Source organism: Lissotriton vulgaris, chromosome 2_2, assembly GCF_964263255.1.
Source record: "Lissotriton vulgaris chromosome 2_2, aLisVul1.2, whole genome shotgun sequence".
In the NCBI taxonomy this organism is placed as follows: Eukaryota; Metazoa; Chordata; class Amphibia; order Caudata; family Salamandridae; genus Lissotriton; species Lissotriton vulgaris.
In genome coordinates, this window is record NC_141688.1 from 301,875,183 (window position 1) to 301,893,836 (window position 18,654).

The 18,654-nt window shown below is 41.9% G+C and overlaps 1 long non-coding RNA gene across 1 annotated transcript in view; it reads left to right on the forward strand.

Moving 5' to 3' along the window:
- The window catches only part of LOC147729352 (uncharacterized), a 45,821-nt gene extending 36,291 nt beyond the window's left edge, over positions 1–9,530 (forward strand). The window contains exons 2-3 of the long non-coding RNA XR_015309216.1: positions 7,550–7,621; positions 9,401–9,530. This is a non-coding gene — a long non-coding RNA (uncharacterized LOC147729352). The remainder of the gene's footprint in view (positions 1–7,549; positions 7,622–9,400) is intronic.
- The last annotated feature ends 9,124 nt before the right edge of the window (positions 9,531–18,654 follow it).

Genomic DNA, 18,654 nt, shown 5'->3' on the forward strand with positions numbered 1-18,654 from the left:
GGATTCGTCAAGTGGGGGCTGAGATAAAAGGAGGGTCCCTAAACGTGTTTTCCCCATGGTTTTTTCCATAGGACGTTTAGGCACGGCTACAGCTCGAACGGCTGAATGGATTTATAAGAAATTTGGCAAAAAGGTAGAGTCCGGCTCGCAGATTACGCTTTTGTTTGAATGGTGTAAATCCGTTCAGTAGTTGCTGAGAAAATTAAAGTTGAACTCAATTATATATCTGTAAGCACGCAAGGGTGCGCGCACTAATGCGGCTGTGCGCGAGCGGAATTTTGTTTTGCTGTTTGACGGCTGTGAATGTTCGAATCGGAGGAAATCAGTAAGTGTTGACCGCCATTTTGTTAGTGCGAGTGAATATATTGTACATTTCAAAGCGTTGGAACATGGAAAGGGGACAAGGTAGAGATTGTCTGGCCGCGTAGGTTTTCGCAGTAAGGCCCTTGAACGCGAAAATATATATATTTTTTTAAAGAAAGTTGCGGGGTGCGCGCACTCAGTCGCGCACACCTATTTACAAGACTGTAAAAAACTATAGTGTAGAGCATGGAAAAGGAGCAGGGTGGAGAGTGTTTGATCTGGTAGGTTTCTTCAGGGGTTTATTAAGGTTGCAGAAAGTCTAAAAGTAGCTTTATTTTTTGCAAAAATGTAGCAGGGTGCGCGCACCCGGTCGCGCACGAAGAACAAAAATAAAAGGAAAGTTGGAGATAAATCAGAAGTTTGAGTGTTTAGATATAAGGTGGCTCTTAAAAGAGCCCCTGTGTTAATTGAGTTTTTTCTGCACTTATAAGTAAGTACCGATGCAGAGTCTCATGTTACAGAGGAAGATTCTGTTTCCCTCATCCATGAAATGCACACCATCTCTCCTATAGATGCCTTGCATGTTGTAACGCAAGTTGTTGTGGTATATAGAACCCATGCTATCATCTCTGAGGAAAGCAGAAACAGATTTATTTACATGTTTCCTTGCTTTCTCAATCTGTGGACAATGTTGATTGGACCAATTCCATTTTTGTCTTTGGCATATATTGGAATAAACCAAGGCAGTTCGAGGAAAAAGTGTCATCAATTGCCGAAAGGTGTCCTTTAGAAGCATTTCCAGACCTACCCCAGTCAATGTGCCTAGATCGTTCCCACCACAGTGCACAATTATAAGGTCAGGTTCTGGGAGATTCATAAAAGTTTTCTCCTCTCTGGCCAATCCACGTTGTCTGCACATTTGGTAAATCAAGGTTGGAAATTCGTCTGTTTGCTGCATATTTTCCACTCCAGTGAATATAGCTGTGTCCTAAAAGCCAAACCTTCATTTTCAAGGCAGATGCAGTAGTACTCCGATTGGTTCTGGAAGTGGAATGGCAGTTAGAAGCTGAAAGTCAGGATAAAAAAGTGGACGAGGCTTGGTGTGGTTGAAAAACTAAAAATGATTGGTTGATTCTAATACCTCAAGATTGAAGACTACGTTGCATGTTAATGTTTATGTAAAACGAAAAGTACTATTGGGTGTAAAAAAAAATGACATGTAACAAAGGAGTGGATAGAGAGGTGTTTTTGGAGGGAAATCAGCATTCTTGGTTTGATGTAGAACGTTGAGATATGAACTTTTGACCTGTGCCTTCAGCCAGGTGCAGAATGAGGAATTACCATGGAAACAGCCAGAGAAGGCAGAGGGTGATGGGTGACCTTTATGTGACTTTGAAAATATTGAAAGGGACAACCAACTGAAATGTTAATTTGATTTTAAAATTGTGCTGGAACAAATATGATTGGTTGAAGAGACATATATGAGTCTGTCAGGATATCTGTGCCATTGAATAGAAGCATTATTGAGAGTTCCGTCAAACGAATATCTGTTTTGTGACTGTCACTGTTCTACATCTTACAAAGCATTGGTAAAGGTAAGTCTGTAACTGTTTCTTTTGTCATGTACCGTAAAATGTGGTTCAGTCACTATAATTGGTTCATTTCCCTCACAGTCTCTGAATAACGTCAGAGACTGTGACAATGTCTTGTATTTTTAAAACTATTTTTCCATTTCGTTTCATCACTCTTTAACGACATTATTTGTTTGCAATTATTAGTTTAAAATTTTGAATAATAAATTTCAATAAGCTGAATGGTCTTCAGTCATGTTCTTATGTAATCTTTTACTGTTAGTGTTTTTAATTCACTGTCAGTCAGAGACGAAATTGGAACAAAATTTTGGAGGGGGCAAATTAAAAAATCTTTGTTAGGCGTACATGAATGTTTAATTAGTAGGCAGAGTAAAGCTTCAGGGGCTTTTAGAAGGGGTAAAACAACTGCAAGGCCTAATTAACATTCAAATGGATGTTTACAGAGATGTGAAACGTTCAGTAGCGGCTGTGTGTGTATCTGGAATATATATGTTACCTTGGGCTGCCACACCAGACGGGAGGGAGGTCGGGCCTGAAGTCCTGTGAATTTAATGGGGGTTGCGCGCCTTTTCTTCACATTCTTTCAAGTGTAAATTATAGTTTTGTATATAATTTTGGTGTACAGCAAAAAATGGAATATAAAATATGTTTAAAATAGACAGTAATTATTTGTGTGATTTTGAAGCGTTTCCATATAATCAGAGAAGTTGGTTTCGAGATGGAAAAATGGTATTAGCAGAGACACAGATAATGCAGATAGAGAGAGAAATGGTACATTACATGTGATACCGTCGTCAAAAAGTGCTAATGCTAAAGGTATTCATAAACTTTCTGTCAGGCGACAGAATTACAGTGTGATTTGTGGCCGCCGGCTGCACTGGTGGGGGTGGGGTGAGAGGGGGAGGGGGCGGAGTAAAAAAAAAAGAAAAGTTGTGACCATGAGGTTGTACACAGGTTTGTGCAGTACATGTCTTCATACATTGAGGTAGCAGACTGAGTATACATAGACCTCTCTCCCTCCTGCCGTCTGACTCCATCTTTATCTCCCTCCTGCTTTCCGTCTCCGTTGCCCTGTGTTATCTTAGTGTGTGTGTGTCTGTCTGTGTCTGCTTTCAGTTCGGGCTGAGGAAGTTTGCTCTGCAGGCACACACAGATAGTCGCATCAAAGTACTTGGCAGGTTTTCAAAAAACTATTTATATAACTGAGATGATTTTCTGAAGCGCTAGTGAATGTCTACTTTCACAATTACCGCTCGGTTGGCTCCACAGAGCAGAGGGTATGTCGTATTTGACTTCTTAGTGCCTTCGCTTTTCCACTCTGTTCTCTGGTGGCTGGCGGAGAAGTGTTTGTTATAGTGGAGATGAAAGCGTGGTAAGTAGTGAAATACGACATATCGTCTGGTCTGTAGAAGCGGGGGAGCAGTGATTAACACTGTGAGTGAAGCAGAACTGTGGCGGTGCTTGGTAACAGTAATAAATTATTTTCTTACCAGAGGTACGATTGTTTGCATGGTCCGCGACCCGCTAAGAAAGGCTTGACGGGCCGTCATAGGCCTGCGGGTTCTAGTATGAGTAACTCAGGTTGACAAAAGAAAACATGAACTTAGTACAGCTGAGGTTACGTGGAACACATGAATACTCTTTCAGTATACAATCATTTCAGTTCAGAATATGGATTAAAAGAGAAAATGTGTATATTTGAAATGTTTATTCAGTAATGCACTGATTTCAAGGGAAGTTTCTTATCTAATACGAGTACAGATATTGTAAGAAACAAAGTAATCAGCATAGTCAGCATAGTCACTAGTCCATAGAATACAAATGGTGCAAGCATAGTATGATGTAAAATGAATACGGTTTAGCAAAATTTATTCTACACCGTTCTGAGGAAGTATATTACATTTTAATAAATCTAAGAAGGTGTCTTGACTTTAAGTTTAGCAACAATACATGAAAATGCTAGTGGTTAGACATCAGCTCATTAACAATCAGCTCTCTGCATGCGAAGCACTATCAACTTTGTGTTATGCTATTGTGTAAGTAAAAAAAAGGCACCAAAAGTGACAAGTTGGCTGGAGCTGCATGTATGCTATCTGTTGGAACGTTCGAAAATCAGTCTTGAGAAGAACTACTGTATTGACATATCTTTTGAAGGTTTCAGTACTCCATCTGAGATACAGCTCGAAAAGTAAGGCTAATATTAGTGTAAGAACATATTTTTCTCGTATGAATTGAAAATATTTCAGTACATGGAAAACTAAAGCAGCAGAGGTGTGTGAGGCGCAAATAAGCAGCTGAAAGGGAAAATGGTGTTTAAACTTATAAAAAACTCATGCTAACTTTACACATTAATCAGGGCACATGTAGCATATATTACCCTGCTTTGCTCCGAGTACGTTTCAAAGAAGATAAGATATGATATGCAACTGAATTGTTGAAATTAGAGTTCAATAAAAAGTTTAGTTTGAAATCGAGTAGGTGAGGAAAAAAGATTTAGTCCACATAAAGCACGAAAATCTGACCAGTACGAAATTGTAATGTCCACTGTTAGTAAAGCCAATAGGTCTGTTCATATAAAAAAGAAGTCCAAGAAAACATGAAAAAGATAGGGAGGGAAAAAAATGTAGACGTCAATGGCCTGCATAAGAGTCATCCAACAACTGAGTAGGCGAAATAAGCAGCAACCGCTTCTAAAATGAAGTCACTGTTATCATCCGAAAACATGTCAGCCATCCAATTGAAAAGAGGAAAAGAACATACATGCTCTTGAATTACCGGAGCCTCTAGTACCATCAGAGGACAACTCGGTGGGTTTTCAATATCGCTGTGTGCCAAAAAATCTTGCGCCGCTGCGAATATATTCCAATGACCCAGAACTCCATGTATCGCTGCAAAGGCCATAATCCCTCCGTCGGAACAAAGCTGTTCATGATCAATTAACGGATTCATGAGATGATTGTAATTCACTTCAGGAGATACCAAATTGCAGAGACAAAAGTCCAGGGCCCACATGAAATCACAGTTCAGGCAATGAAATACAGGCTGCACACAGGTGAAATAGGAAAATCGAAATGATAATGCATATGATGCACTCAAAGTCGCAAGGAGCAGGATGCCATAGTATTCCAGCATCCTCTGGCAAAATAGTTCTAAGTGCTCCGGCTCGTTTGCGAAGACAGGACGGACATCCACTTTCTAATAAGCAAAATAGGAACACAAAAGCAGCAGGCACTGGTAGTAGAACAGGAAGTCCAGAAAAATAGGTCGGCGACTATGGAGTGAAGAGTAGCAGAATGACTTCAAATAATTTCTGGCAAAGAAGTCACTAAACCATTGCTTAGTAGTTATAAAAAAAATAGGCCTGCCCTGAAGTGGAGGATGCGTTAAAGATTATGGGAGTCACCTCAGCAAATTGTATAGGAAGGTCACTATTTTATAAGGAATGCACTTCTCTGTGAATATTAGATAAGTGAAAGAGATATGTTTGTGAACAGATGGTAGGGCAACTTGTTTTTGTGACAATAAGGCTCTTGTTCATGTCTTGTGATTCAACTTTGAATTCAAGGCCGGAATTCGCGGCCAGATGGAAACATCAAGGTTCCCATGCAGGGGTGGATAAACTACATTCTTACAGGGAAGCATATGCAGAGTGACTATTACCGCGTAAGCTTTGTCGTTTAAAAACTCATAATAATTCTCATTACAAGAAAAAAAAATAACCACTGTTGAAGAATAAGGAAAAAGTCTGCATTATAGCAGGCACTGGTGTATCTTTGAAAAGACATGCAACATTACAGCGCTTCTAGTTAAATAAGTAATGTAATTGAAAGTGCCTGGATGTGAACGACTAATTACATGTTTCAGTACACTCATCTGTATACAGATATAGGGGCAGAATAACATGCTCCGTGCGGCACTTTTGCTTCACTTGTCCCATGTTAAAAGTGACGCTAAAGTGGCGTAAGGGGCTTGTAAATCTGCCCGACATTTTTTTGCCGTCTCCAAGGCATTTGTAAGTGAAAGGGAACGACTTGGTTTTATGACTGTAGGAGGTACTGAGCCGCTCGTATCTATTCATGTGAAGAAATGTATAGAATTTGAACACTGAAAAAACTAATTAATTTGTGCATTAGCCATGTTGCAGTTGTGGCTTCGGATACTAAAAAGGGAAAAGTGTCTAGGCGTTGAATGTGGAACACTGAAAAAAAAGCATGTGTCATGGAAAGCAAACGTGGTTTGAAAGTGAAATGTGAAGGTTTAAAGAGAGAGGAGACATTAAGATAGTTTCAGGGATTTAAGTTGGCCGGGTCTCTTCGGGTCTCAGCACAGGCAGTTTCTTAAAGGTAGGCTTGCTGTCTATCGGGCTCCACTTTTGAGCCCTGGCGTAGGCAGACTGTTTACTTAACTTGTGCAGCTATGAATCTGTGTCAAAGGTATTAGTACTCAGTTGCTGTAGGTATGATGTTACGTGTTGTACCATACCTACATGCAAAAATATGGAGGGCAAAATTTACAGTGTGGTTTGTGGCCAAGAGCTTCACTGGTGGGTGAGAGGTCAGAGGGGAAAGGGTTGGGGCTAAAGGGAAACAAAGAGTTGTGAGTATGAGGTTATGCAGAAGTTCCTGCAACAGATACGTTCTTGCACTAAGTTAGTGGAGTCCGTATACATATATCTGTGTTGCTGTTTTCCTTTTCTCAACATAGTTTTTGTGCTGCTTTCTTCATATATTTTAGTGTGTCTGGCTTGCCCTCTGTATCTCTGTCTACTGTGCAGTTTTTCTCCATGTTGGCTATCCTCTGTTTCTAAAATGTCTCTCATACATTTTCTCTCTATGCAGTACTTGTTCTCCCTCACTCTGTGTCCTATTCTTTCTTTTTCTCTTGCTCTCTCTGTCTTTGTTGTGCTTTTTACTATATTTTTTTCATTTCTGTCATTCTTTTCTTTTCTGGCCTGAAACCACTCTTACCTTCACTCTCCCTTGTGATATCTCTCTCCTTCTCGTGCTCGTTTTGTATCTTTCTCTGTCTCCTGTTCTCTGTCTTCCTCCTACATTGTCTGTATGGTGGTGTATATCTCTCTCCCTCCTATTCACTCTTCTTCTCTCCATCTTTCTCTCTCTTCTGCTCTGCTTGTCCATCTCTGTGTTCCTTCTGCTCTATCTCTTCCTATTGTACTGTTTGCCTGCTGTCTTCTCTGTCCCTGTGCCTCCTGCCTTTTGTCTCCTTTGTGCTCTGTCTGTTATTTATACTCTGTGACTCCCTTTCTGTGTTCATCTTTTACTTTAATGTACCATCCTTCTCTTTCTTGACTTTTCTCTGCTCCTGTTATTTTTCTATCTCTCAATTTGTGCTTAGAATGCTGGTCTGTCTCTGCATGTTCCTCTCCCTGCTACTGTCTCTCTGTCTCTTGTAGTCTGTATCTCTCCTGTCCTGTGTCTCTTTTCTACTCTATATTTAATATTTTATTTATTATTTAGTTATTTGATGTGGTGAAAAAACAATTATTGAACTTAGTTAGGCATTAGGATATCTAATGGTAGAGAATCTTAGGGAATTTATCTGTTAGGCTTGTTGTTTGCTACAATGGGTGTATGTTGTGTAATAAATATGTCTGTAATATGTTAATTACATTTAAGTATTTCTATTTTTTATAGTGTTTGGTGCTGAACAGCAACAACCTGTATTCCACGTTATCGAATTTTCAGCAATCACATTCTTTTTTTCAGGTGAGCTGGTATTTTTGAAAGGCAATTTTTTTGGGTGCAGATTAAAATAATAAGCAAGATCTTTTAGAATATTTGCAAAGTTTCGGTTTGGTACATGATTTTATCTTCTATTTTTGCCTTGCTGTATCTGCTTGCACTAGATATGTATTTTGAGATACTTATCCACTGTCTGTTGACACTATCTTTTTATGATCCTGGTCCATGTGTTCTTTTCGATGCAGTTCTGGTTTATCTATCCTTTGACTATAATTCTTTGCTGTTTCCATGGAATAATTCTTGCTAAGTCTTCATTATTTCTCTAACTCATGCTGTATTATCTTTGGCAATCTTTTTTCTTCATTTACAGAGGTGTATTATGATATGGCTCTTGGTGTGATGGGCATATTTTCTGCATATCTGTGACTGTACTATCTGTGTGCACCGTTTTACATACATTTGCAGAGCTTTATTATGATGTGCTTCCTCATGGTTAGCATGAAATTTTGTACATGCTATGAAATTCACATGCTGAGTATGCTGTTGAAACATAAAAGCAACTGTCTCTGTGGGAAGTAGTAATCTGTTAAGTGAATGTTATGGTTTGTACAATGTGAGCCCCCCCTTCAGACTGTATATAGTTTGAATAGCAGTTTGTAGTGGTGAACTCAGAAAATGGATCCCTAAAAATCAATTATAAAGTATATCAATAGTTGTGATATCCAGAAAATCTGAAATTTTTTTTTACAGTAAGATGTCTTTTTACAGCAGTAATTATTTAATGAAAAAAAAGGAACAGTGTTAATGTCTAGGCTCATAGTGTCAATTTATTTTCAAACAAGAGGTAGGTGCTATCTTAACCCCTTCCGTGCGGCCGCGATTTTCCCCGTGTGCGGCCGCCGGCAGAACACGGGCGGGCCATGACGAACCCCAGCCGTCATCAGCACACGAGCACTGTAGTGCATGACGGCTGGGGTTCGTCACCAGCATGGAAGGGGTTAATATATGTACTTAATGAGTTACAAAGTATAAAAATGTATGTAGTTTAAAAATTAGTAAAGGTAGTTTTAAGTTATCTATTGATGAAACAAATATAATTTAGTCTTTATATTTTTTTAAAGGGATACAGAAGACACAAAAAAGATTACAAAAATGGAGAATTATTCTGAGAAAAGTAAATAAAATGTTGAAATTGCTAATGAACTAGTGGAGGAATTACTAGATGGAGTTTTTGAGGAGGAAAATGATACTGAAAATGAGGACTTTATGGATAATACATTGGACAGTGCCTATTTAGAGATGGTGGAAGGGGAAGAGCAGAGTTTGGAGGATGAGAATGTTGATCCTGAAGAAGTACCCGATGAAATAATGCTGCAAGTCCTTTTAGAATATGAACTTTTAAATAAATAAAATTATTTTTGATACTAAAGCATTCTTGAAGGCAGTTTTTTTGTACTATTCGTCGTTGATCTGCTTTATGAGAGTGACAATACATGTTCTCATGAAGTGTATAAGAGATTATAGTAAAAAAAATAAATTAAAAGCACTAGGATCACCGACAGTTCTTGAAAAACAGTGTACTGTTTGCATGCCTTAAAAATTAGAATCAGAAAATACGTCTATAATGTGGACACAGCTATGGACTGTCATAAATTTAGAACCAACATTCACTACAGGATTTCCTACTCTGTTCAGAGACTGTTTCTTTGTCTTTATTCTACTTATAAAATGAACCTGTGGTTATAATTTGTATGTTATATGCTAGTAACGGTCTATAATATTTGTTATCTTTGTTCTTTACAGATTGACATTTTTATCAGAAACATAAATTAGTATGCCAACCAGAAATGAAAAACGACATACCATTTGAAGAGGAAAGAATTAGAAGAATTATCAAAACAACAAAGGACGGATAAAAAGAAGAGTGCTCCTGGTAAGAAAAGCAAGGATTTCTTAAAAAGATTATGTCAAAGGAAAAATGCAAAGGATAATCTTCAAAAGGAAAAACAGTTATCAGTATCTACAAGGAGAAATGCTAGAAAAAAGCAAAATGTTTCTCAAATCAGCAGAGAGGAAAATATGTACAGGAAAAGACGTACGAATCAGTTTACGGAAATCAGGAAGCGTATGTTTTATAACAGAGTAGTTTCGAATTTATTAAAAAAGGAAAAAGTTTCTAAAAGAAAATCTGCTTTTTATAAGAAGAAAAAATATATAGAGGATGTTGTAGAGCGCGCGTTTGAGACAAAAAGAAAATTATTTATTTTAGTATTTAATAGAATAAATACACTAAATAAGGCAATCAGAGTTTTAAAAGCTAAGAGTAAATGGAAGAGACACATAAATAGAAGAAATTTTTGTAAAGTGTTTTCTGGGAAATGGATGCATACTTCAACTTCTGAGCCATTTTTTAATGAAGAGAGTTACTTAAAAAGTAACGATTTGTTGCATGCAGTTGACACCAGTGGTCGAGCATATGACGTGAAGGATGGTTCTGCTATTGAGAAAGAGAAAATTGTGGTTAGAAATGCAGAAGAGGTGATAGCTGGAGAGGTTTTAGAGGGGCGTCCTAATGTTCCTGTTTACAGTTGGAATTGTAGTAGCATTTGCAGTGTACGACAGGATTCAATTGATTTCTTTCGCAATTTCTTACGTAAGTACACTAAGGAAAGTCTTAAAAAAAATTGTAATGTTGCAAGAATTAGACCATTGCAGAGTGCGAGAAAAAATAGGTCTCCAAGGCCATTATCTGGCTTGTCTTTCTAAAAAAATATGCCAGAGTGTGTTTCATCACTTCAGGATGTTAGCAGTGCATCATACGAAATGAGAAAATTAGTGAGAAAGTTGTATTATGCAAAACGTCCAGCACTTAAACTTAAACAGTTAAATAGTGCTCTTTTGCATGGATGTGAATTAGATGTTAAGAAGATTTGTGCAGAAATTGAGGTAAGTTATTTTGGTCCAGATGAAGACAATGCAGAAACTGATATAGGTATAGAAGGAAATGTGTTAGAAAATGTTGGAAATTTTAATACTGAAAATTTTGAAAAGGAATTAACAAAGTTTAGGGTCATTGCAGGTAAAAAACCAAATTTTCCTTGTGTATGTTGTCGACGCATTCATTACAAATAAGCATGGGCGGAAAATCCGTTACGCTCGAGGATTTTGCGGATTTTCGGTAAATTCGCTATCCGCGAACGCTCGCGACTTTACCGGAAATCCGCAAATTTGCACGCAGCGTTTTTTTTTTTCTTGGTGATACAATTTTGCAACGCGCGGCGTTTACTTACCGTCATTCAGCGTTTGCCGAGTTGTTTTTCTCGATATTTTGCGAGTGCTGCGCCATTTTAGATCTTGCTGCGGGATCCCGCGGGAATTTGGCGAGCGCGATTACGTAATCGCAGCTTGCCAACTTGCACAGCGAGAGTTTGTCAACGCGAGTACGCCGTGATCACGTATCGCGGGACTTCGCAATTGCAAGCTTGTAGATGCGGCGAGCAGCAACAATCTCACACTCGCGAAAATAGAAAATTTGCAATTCTGCACAGAAATCCACCAGCAAGCAGCATAAACCTTCTGGAAATGATGATTTTTATCTGAATAACTCCTCAGGTTGACATTTGCCTGCACTTTTTTTGCGAGGAGTCCATTTTGGGGAGGGGGAGTGGGAGGAAGGAAGTGCCCCACAGTCTTCAACTTCCTGTTCCTGTCCTCCCAGTGCTTTGTCCATCTCCTGGTCACTTTTCATTTGGATCTGGAGCTGAAAGGATTACTTTTTGTGGATGCTGCTGGATATTTGGATTTGAGGCCTTTTTGACTTTCTTTGGATCACTTTTGGATTAGAAATTTCACAAGTAAGTTTGTTTGGGCATTACAGTTGCTGCAACTACAATTTTGGAATTTTCGATTTTTGGGCTGTTTTGGGGCCTTTTGCCCAGGGGTACTCAGTGGTGGGTGCACTGAGTCTTTATGTGGGGTGTTTTGAATTTAAAAATCATGGAGGGGCTGAATGGCTTGGGATTGTGCTGATTTTTAAGTGATTTTCGTTTCTTTGGTCTGTTGTTGTGGCCTTTTCACCAGGTGTAGTGAGTGTTGCATGGGCCTAGTCTTTCTGTGGGGTGTCTTGAATTTAAACATCATGGAGGGCCTGGATGGTTTGTGATTGTGCTGATTTTTCTGTGTTTTTCGATTTTTTGGGGTGTTCATGGGGACAGGGCATGTGGGTGGGGGCCATTTTGAGTGCTGGTACATGCAGGCCCTGTGCTGGGAGGCAAGTGGCCATTTTGAATGCAGTCAGTGTTGTTAGGCCTGCAACCATTTTGCCTAGTTTTCAACCTTTATGCCCAGGGGTAGTGACTGTTGCATGGGCCTAGTCTTTCTGTGGGGGTGTCTTGAATTTAAACATCATGGAGGGGCTGGATGGCTTGGGATTGTGCTGATTTTTCTGTGATTTTCGTTTTTTTGGCCTGTTGTTGTGGCCTTTTCACCAGGGGTAGTGAGTGTTGCATGGGCCAAGTCTTTCTGTGGGGTGTCTTGAATTTAAACATCATGGAGGGCCTGGATGGTTTGTGATTATGCTGATTTTTCTGTGATTTTCGTTTTTTTGGCCTGTTGTTGTGGCCTTTTCACCAGGGGTAGTTAGTGTTGCATGGGCCTAGTCTTTCTGTGGGGTGTCTTGCATTTAAACATCATGGAGGGCCTGGATGGTTTGGGATTGTGCAGATTTTTCTGTGTTTTTCGATTTTTTGGGGTGTTCATGGGGACAGGCCATGTGGGTCTGGACCATTTTGTGTGCTGGTACAGGCAGGCCATGTGCTGGGAGGCAAGTGGCCATTTTGAATGCAGTCAGTGTTGTTAGGCCTGCAACCATTTTGCCTAGTTTTCAACCTTTATGCCCAGGGGTAGTGAGTGTTGCATGGGCCTAGTCTTTCTGTGGGGTGTCTTGAATTTAAACATCATGGAGGGGCTGGATGGCTTGGGATTGTGCTGATTTTTCTGTGATTTTCGTTTTTTTGGACTGTTGTTTGGGCCTGTTCACCAGGGGTAGTGAGTGTTGCATGGGCCTAGTCTTTCTGTGGGGTGTCTTGAATTTAAACATCATTCCGGGCCAGGATGGTTTGTGATTGTGCTGATTTTTCTGTGATTTTTGTTTTTTTGGCCTGTTGTTGTGGCCTTTTCACCAGGGGTAGTGAGTGTTGCATGGGCCTAGTCTTTCTGTGGGGTGTCTTGAATTTAAACATCATGGAGGGCCTGGATGGTTTGGGATTGTGCTGATTTTTCTGTGTTTTTTGATTTTTTGGGGTGTTCATGGGGACAGGCCATGTGGGTGGGGGCCATTTTGAGTGCTGGTACAGGCAGGCCATGTGCTGGGAGGCAAGTGGCCATTTTGAATGCAGTCAGTGTTGTTAGGCCTGCAACCATTTTGCCTAGTTTTCAACCTTTATGCCCAGGGATAGTGAGTGTTGCATGGGCATAGTCTTTCTGTGGGGTGTCTTGAATTTAAACATCATGGAGGGGCTGGATGGCTTGGGATTGTGCTGATTTTTCTGTGATTTTCGTTTTTTTGGCCTGTTGTTGTGGCCTTTTCACCAGGGGTAGTGAGTGTTGCATGGGCCTAGTCTTTCTGTGGGGTGTCTTGAATTTAAACATCATGGAGGGCCTGGATGGTTTGTGATTGTGCTGATTTTTTCTGTGATTTTCGTTTTTTTGGCCTGTTGATGTGGCCTTTTCACCAGGGGTAGTGAGTGTTGCATGGGCCTAGTCTTTCTGTGGGGTGTCTTGAATTTAAACATCATGAAGGGCCTGGATGGTTTGGTTTTGTGCTGATTTTTCGATTTTTTGGGGTGTTTATGGGGACAGGCCATGTGGGTGTGGGCCATTTTGAGTGCTGGTACAGGCAGGCCATGTGCTGGGAGGCAAGTGGCCATTTTGAATGCAGTCAGTGTTGTTAGGCCTGCAACCATTTTGCCTAGTTTTCAACCTTTATGCCCAGGGGTAGTGAGTGTTGCATGGGCCTAGTCTTTCTGTGGGGTGTCTTGAATTTAAACATCATGGAGTGCCTGGATGGTTTGGGATTGTGCTGATTCTTCTGTGATTTTTCGATTTTTTGGGGGTGTATAACTGAACTGATGTTCCTCTGTCTTCCATTGCTTTTAGGTGCACAAGACTCAAGAGAACCACCAGTGCCAGGAAGAAGTCCTGCAGCGGTGTGTGTGTGCAGCATAACGTCACGCGACGTCACGTCTGGCTACAGACAACTCTGCAACTCGTGCAACTACGGCCTGCTGTTCTGACCTGCTCTGAAGAAGATGGCCCCAAAAAGAGTTCCCCGTAGCTCCTCTAGCAAGAAAGTTGCCAGTAAGGAGCAGAAGAAGCAAGTTACCAAGGAGGCTGGTGTGCCGGCCGCCGCGTTTTTTGGGAGTAAAAAAAAAGTACGCCTGCAGCAGCAGCAGGATCTGCTGGGGACCAAGCTGGGACCAGCACCCCCGCTCCATTGGGCTCAGTGCCGCCGCCACCACCACCACCACGCCAACTTAAGTCCAAGCCCTTGAGTGCTGCAGAGGCAGTCAGTGTACTTCTTCAATCACCATCGACCAGTGATGTTGGCTCATCACAAGAAAGTAGCAGCAATGTCTCTGAATCAACACAGGTTGTTGTAACTCATCTGACGAGTGTTGAACAACCACAGCCGCAACAACAACCACATGTGCAAGTAGAAGCCCAAGTACATGTGGAAGGAGAGGCAGTGCAAGGAGATGCGCAAGCAGAGGTGCATGGAGGGTCACAAGTGCCCACAATAGTTGTTCCTCCCGAAGTAGGGGCAAATCAGGAAATCGACAATCAAGCCGAGGTATCATTTGAGGAAACCACTCCTCCTGATGATCATTCATTGTCTTCCACATCCCTAGCAAGGAAAAGATCAAGGGGGGTGTCTACATCTTCTTCAAGCCCACCTCCTTCTGATGAACTGGATGAAAATTGGGAACCACCACAGCCGTCTGAGAGTGAGGCACACCATGATCTGACAAAGGTACTTAAGCGTAAAAGGAAGGTCGTCGAAAGACTCATAGTTATGGAGTATGATGAGGCTCAACCAGAAGTGGCGGATACTCCTGCTGATGAAGACTCTCACGACGACGACGTAGTCATCATAAAGATCACTGCAGCCCCAGCGGGCATGCAGCAAAAAGACATTTTGACCCTAGCCCGAGAAGCTGCTGAGCGTGATGATGTCGACGAGGAGGCAATGGAAGAAAGACCACAATCATTGGAGTTAACTAGTACACCAACACCTACCGCTTCCATATTTCTTGCTCGCCAGAAGGGACCTCCATCCACCTCGACCTCAATTAGTGGTGGTGAAAGTGCAAAACGTACTGAAGATCGGTAATCCACATCCTCCACTTCATCTGGCATTAGCAGTAGGACCACCACCACCAGTATCGCCACCTCCTCCGGCCCCCAAAGACATTTCAAGTCCGCAGTTTGGGACTTCTTTAGTGTTTGCCCAAAAAAGGAAAACTTTGCCATTTGTAGCATTTGTAAGTTGGCAGTTAGTCGTGGTAAGTTTGGTTCCAACTATGGTACCGGAGGCCAGAGAGGTCATCTTGAAAGAAAGCACGCTGTCAAATGGTTTGCGCACCTACAGGCGATCAAGGAAGCCCGAATTGCACGTAATGCTGTTTCATCTGATGATGACGAGGAGGAAGAAGACGTGTCAAACACTTCACTTACACCCAGAACCCCTGTCAGCAGCACACACTAAGAGTGTGGGAGAGAGTGAGACACCAATGCGAAAAAGTTCATCACCGAGCGTAACTTGGTCGAAGATATCATCATCATCATCATCCCGTAAATGCTTGGTTCAGGGCAACATTAAAAAGATGCTGTTTACAGAAGCGCAATATGAACGCAACCACCCACTGACGCGTCTGTATAACACTAAGCTGGCTAAAATGCTAGCTCTGGACCTTCTCCCTTTTTCTTTTGTAGAAGGTGTTGGTTTTCTAGAATTAGTGGCAGCGCTCTGCCCTAAATGAAAGGTTCCTAGCCGGGTCTATTTTGCCAGAGTTGCGGTTCCAGCACTACATGAAGATGTGCTGGAGGTGATTGGGGCAGCTTTGCAGAAGAGTGCTGTTCACACTATAAATCTGACAACAGACATGTGGACCAGTGGCGCAGGCTCTGATTACATGTGCATCACTGCACACTGGGTCTATTTTTCAAGGGTTAAAGCAAAGCTAAGCGCAGGTGTTGACCCGGACCATGTTTTTAAAGCTGCTCGGAAACATGCAACACTAGCCATGTTTGGTTTGGAGAAACGTCACACAGCACAAAACATTTTGGATGAGTTTAACACAAAGGTCCTTGACTGGCTGTCCCCAAAAAAACGCCAGATTGGTTATGTTTCCACGGATAATGGCGCCAAAGTAGTTAAGGCCATGGATCTGGGTCGCTATTTCAGAGTGCCGTGTTTGGCGCACTGTATAAACCTGGTTGTCAAAAAATTCTTGAGTGATAAAGACAGCCCAGCGTACGAGGTAGTGGACACCTGCCGAAAAATGTGCAACCATTTCAGCCATTCTTTTAAGGCCCGGAAGCAACTGAGGAGCCTTCTACATGAACGTCGAATGCCAGTGAAAGCACTCATCCAGGAGGTGGCAACACATTGGAACTCAACCTTCTACATGCTTGAGCGTCTGTATGAGCAGTATACGGTACTCGATCACTATTTCTTAAAACAGGGTACAGCTCAGAAGGACCTGAGGATGGGTGCGGCGCAATGGGACATAGTTAAAAGCTTGACACGCATGCTTCGTCCTTTTGAGGTCTTCACACGTGCAGTCAGGAAGGAGGACTGTAATTTGGCAAAAGCTATCCCATTGTTGTACATGCTGGAGGACCAACTGAAGGAGGTGTCTTCTGTGTTTCAAAAAGATGAAAAAAACAAAGACCCTTTTGTTTTGGCGGAGACATTATTAGAGCGCCTACAAGGTGATGAACGTCTTCAATTGATCCACTCAGACCAGCATTACATTTGCGCTACTATTTTGGATCCACGCTACAAAAAGGCGCTGGCAGGCCGAGCATTCTTTCCTTTTACTGATGAAGATGTTACAGAGTACACACGTTGGCTAGCCTTGTCAGCCAAGAGGTTTGAAAGAGAATGGCAGAAAATTGATGGAAAAGGCAGTACATCAGCATCAGCATCAGCATCAGCAGGCCATCCCCAGTCAAAACAATCCACTTCTGCACCTGTGGCTGTGGCACAAGTGACCTCTCAGCCGTTAAAGACACCGGCAACCGGATCATCTGTACCAGACACAACAGAAACATTGGCTGCTGTAGAGGATTGGCTAAATCGGCTTGGGTTTGGTTCTCAAAAGGTCACAGCAAAAGCTAAGCAAAGTGGAGGAACCTTGGAGGACCTTGAGTCGATGGTGCAGGACTATCTGAATGACTCAACAGAGGTCTATGTTAATGCTGAACCATTGGCGTATTGGCATGGGAAAAAAGAATTGTGGCCACAGCTCTCTAACCTGTCTTTAAACTACTTGTCTTGCCCACTCGCAAGCGTGTCTTCTGAACGTGTTTTCAGTGCTGCTGGTGGCATCGTAACTCCCAAACGGAGCCGCCTCTCGCCCAAAAATATGGAGAGGTTAACAATGATCAAGATGAATCAGCACCTCATACCACCGGATTACAGAGTACGAGAAAGCACGCCTGATGAAGACGAGGTGGACAGCAACGTAGATGAGGGAATTTCTTCTCTGTCAGGTGTCAGTGAGCTCACCCTGCCTGGATTTGCAGAGTATGATGACGAAGCCTTATTCTTATTCCTGGACCCTGACACCGAGCCCTGAAAATGAGACAATGAATCAATAACTTTCTTTTTCGTCCTTATTCACTTTTAATCCTGTGAGTCTGTCTTTCTTTGTTGTGCACAGTTAATATAATTCAAACTTTAATCACCTAATCACAAAAACAAGCCCATCAGCAGAACTGTCTTCACTTGTTTGCTTATTGATTTGAAGGTGCCGCAGTCTGCATTCCTCAGGTTCACAAGTTCAGAAGAACATGCTCCTTTATCCTCCTCCTCCAGACTCCTATTTCCATCAAAGCAGTGGGCTGGATTACGCCCAATGAAGAAAGACTCAGCACTTGTGGGGGTGTTCTACTTCTTTGTGGGTGAGTTGACGGCTCTGGGGCCATTGCTGGGAAGCTCTAATACCGGATAAAAGTGGTTTGGACCAAATCGGAGGCGGAATTTTTTTGTGTTTTGGCTGACTTGCTTGCCTTTGAGGAGCTCTTTGGGGGGTTTCCGGCTGTTTGTGGGTTGGTTTCGGGGTCTGAGAGCACTGATGGGACACTCTAATCTTGATTGCATTTGCTTTTCAGGAAATCCGTGGTGGAAAACTGGAGTTATGGCCTAGCTGCACAGCGCGTTTGGACCGAAGGCCGAGCAATATTGTAAGTATGAGATTTTGCTTTTGGGCTGTTTGGGGGTGTTGTGCTTTTTGGGGGGTGGGTTGGCGGGTCTTGGGGCATTCCTGGGAAGGTCTAATACCGGATAGAAGTGGTTGGGACAAAATTCAAAAGGAAAAACCTTTTGGCACTTTTTGTAACTTAGAGTTTGTTAGGGTTAGCCCTAGTATCAGGATTGCATGTGTTTTGGGGTGTTCTAGATTTTTGCAACTGAGTTCTGGGATCTTAGAGCAGTCGTGAGAATGTGTAATTTTGGTTGCAAGTCATTTGAAGAAAATCCATGGTGGGAAAGGGGGGATTTGGCATAGTTAAAGAAAGCCTCTGCCACTATTCTTAACTTAGGGCTTGTTAGGGTTAGCAGTATTTCTATTGCATGTGTTTGGGTGGGGGGGTTTTTGAGTTTTGGAGCTATGCTGGCTATGGATACTTTTGCTTGCTTGCAAGTGGTTTGAATACAATCCACAGTGGGTAAGGGGGTATTTGGGCCTACTTTTACTTTCAAAGTACGTTTTGTCACCAGTTTTCTGCTAGGCCTCGTTTTTTGAGATCTGATTGGGGGTCTTCTACATTTT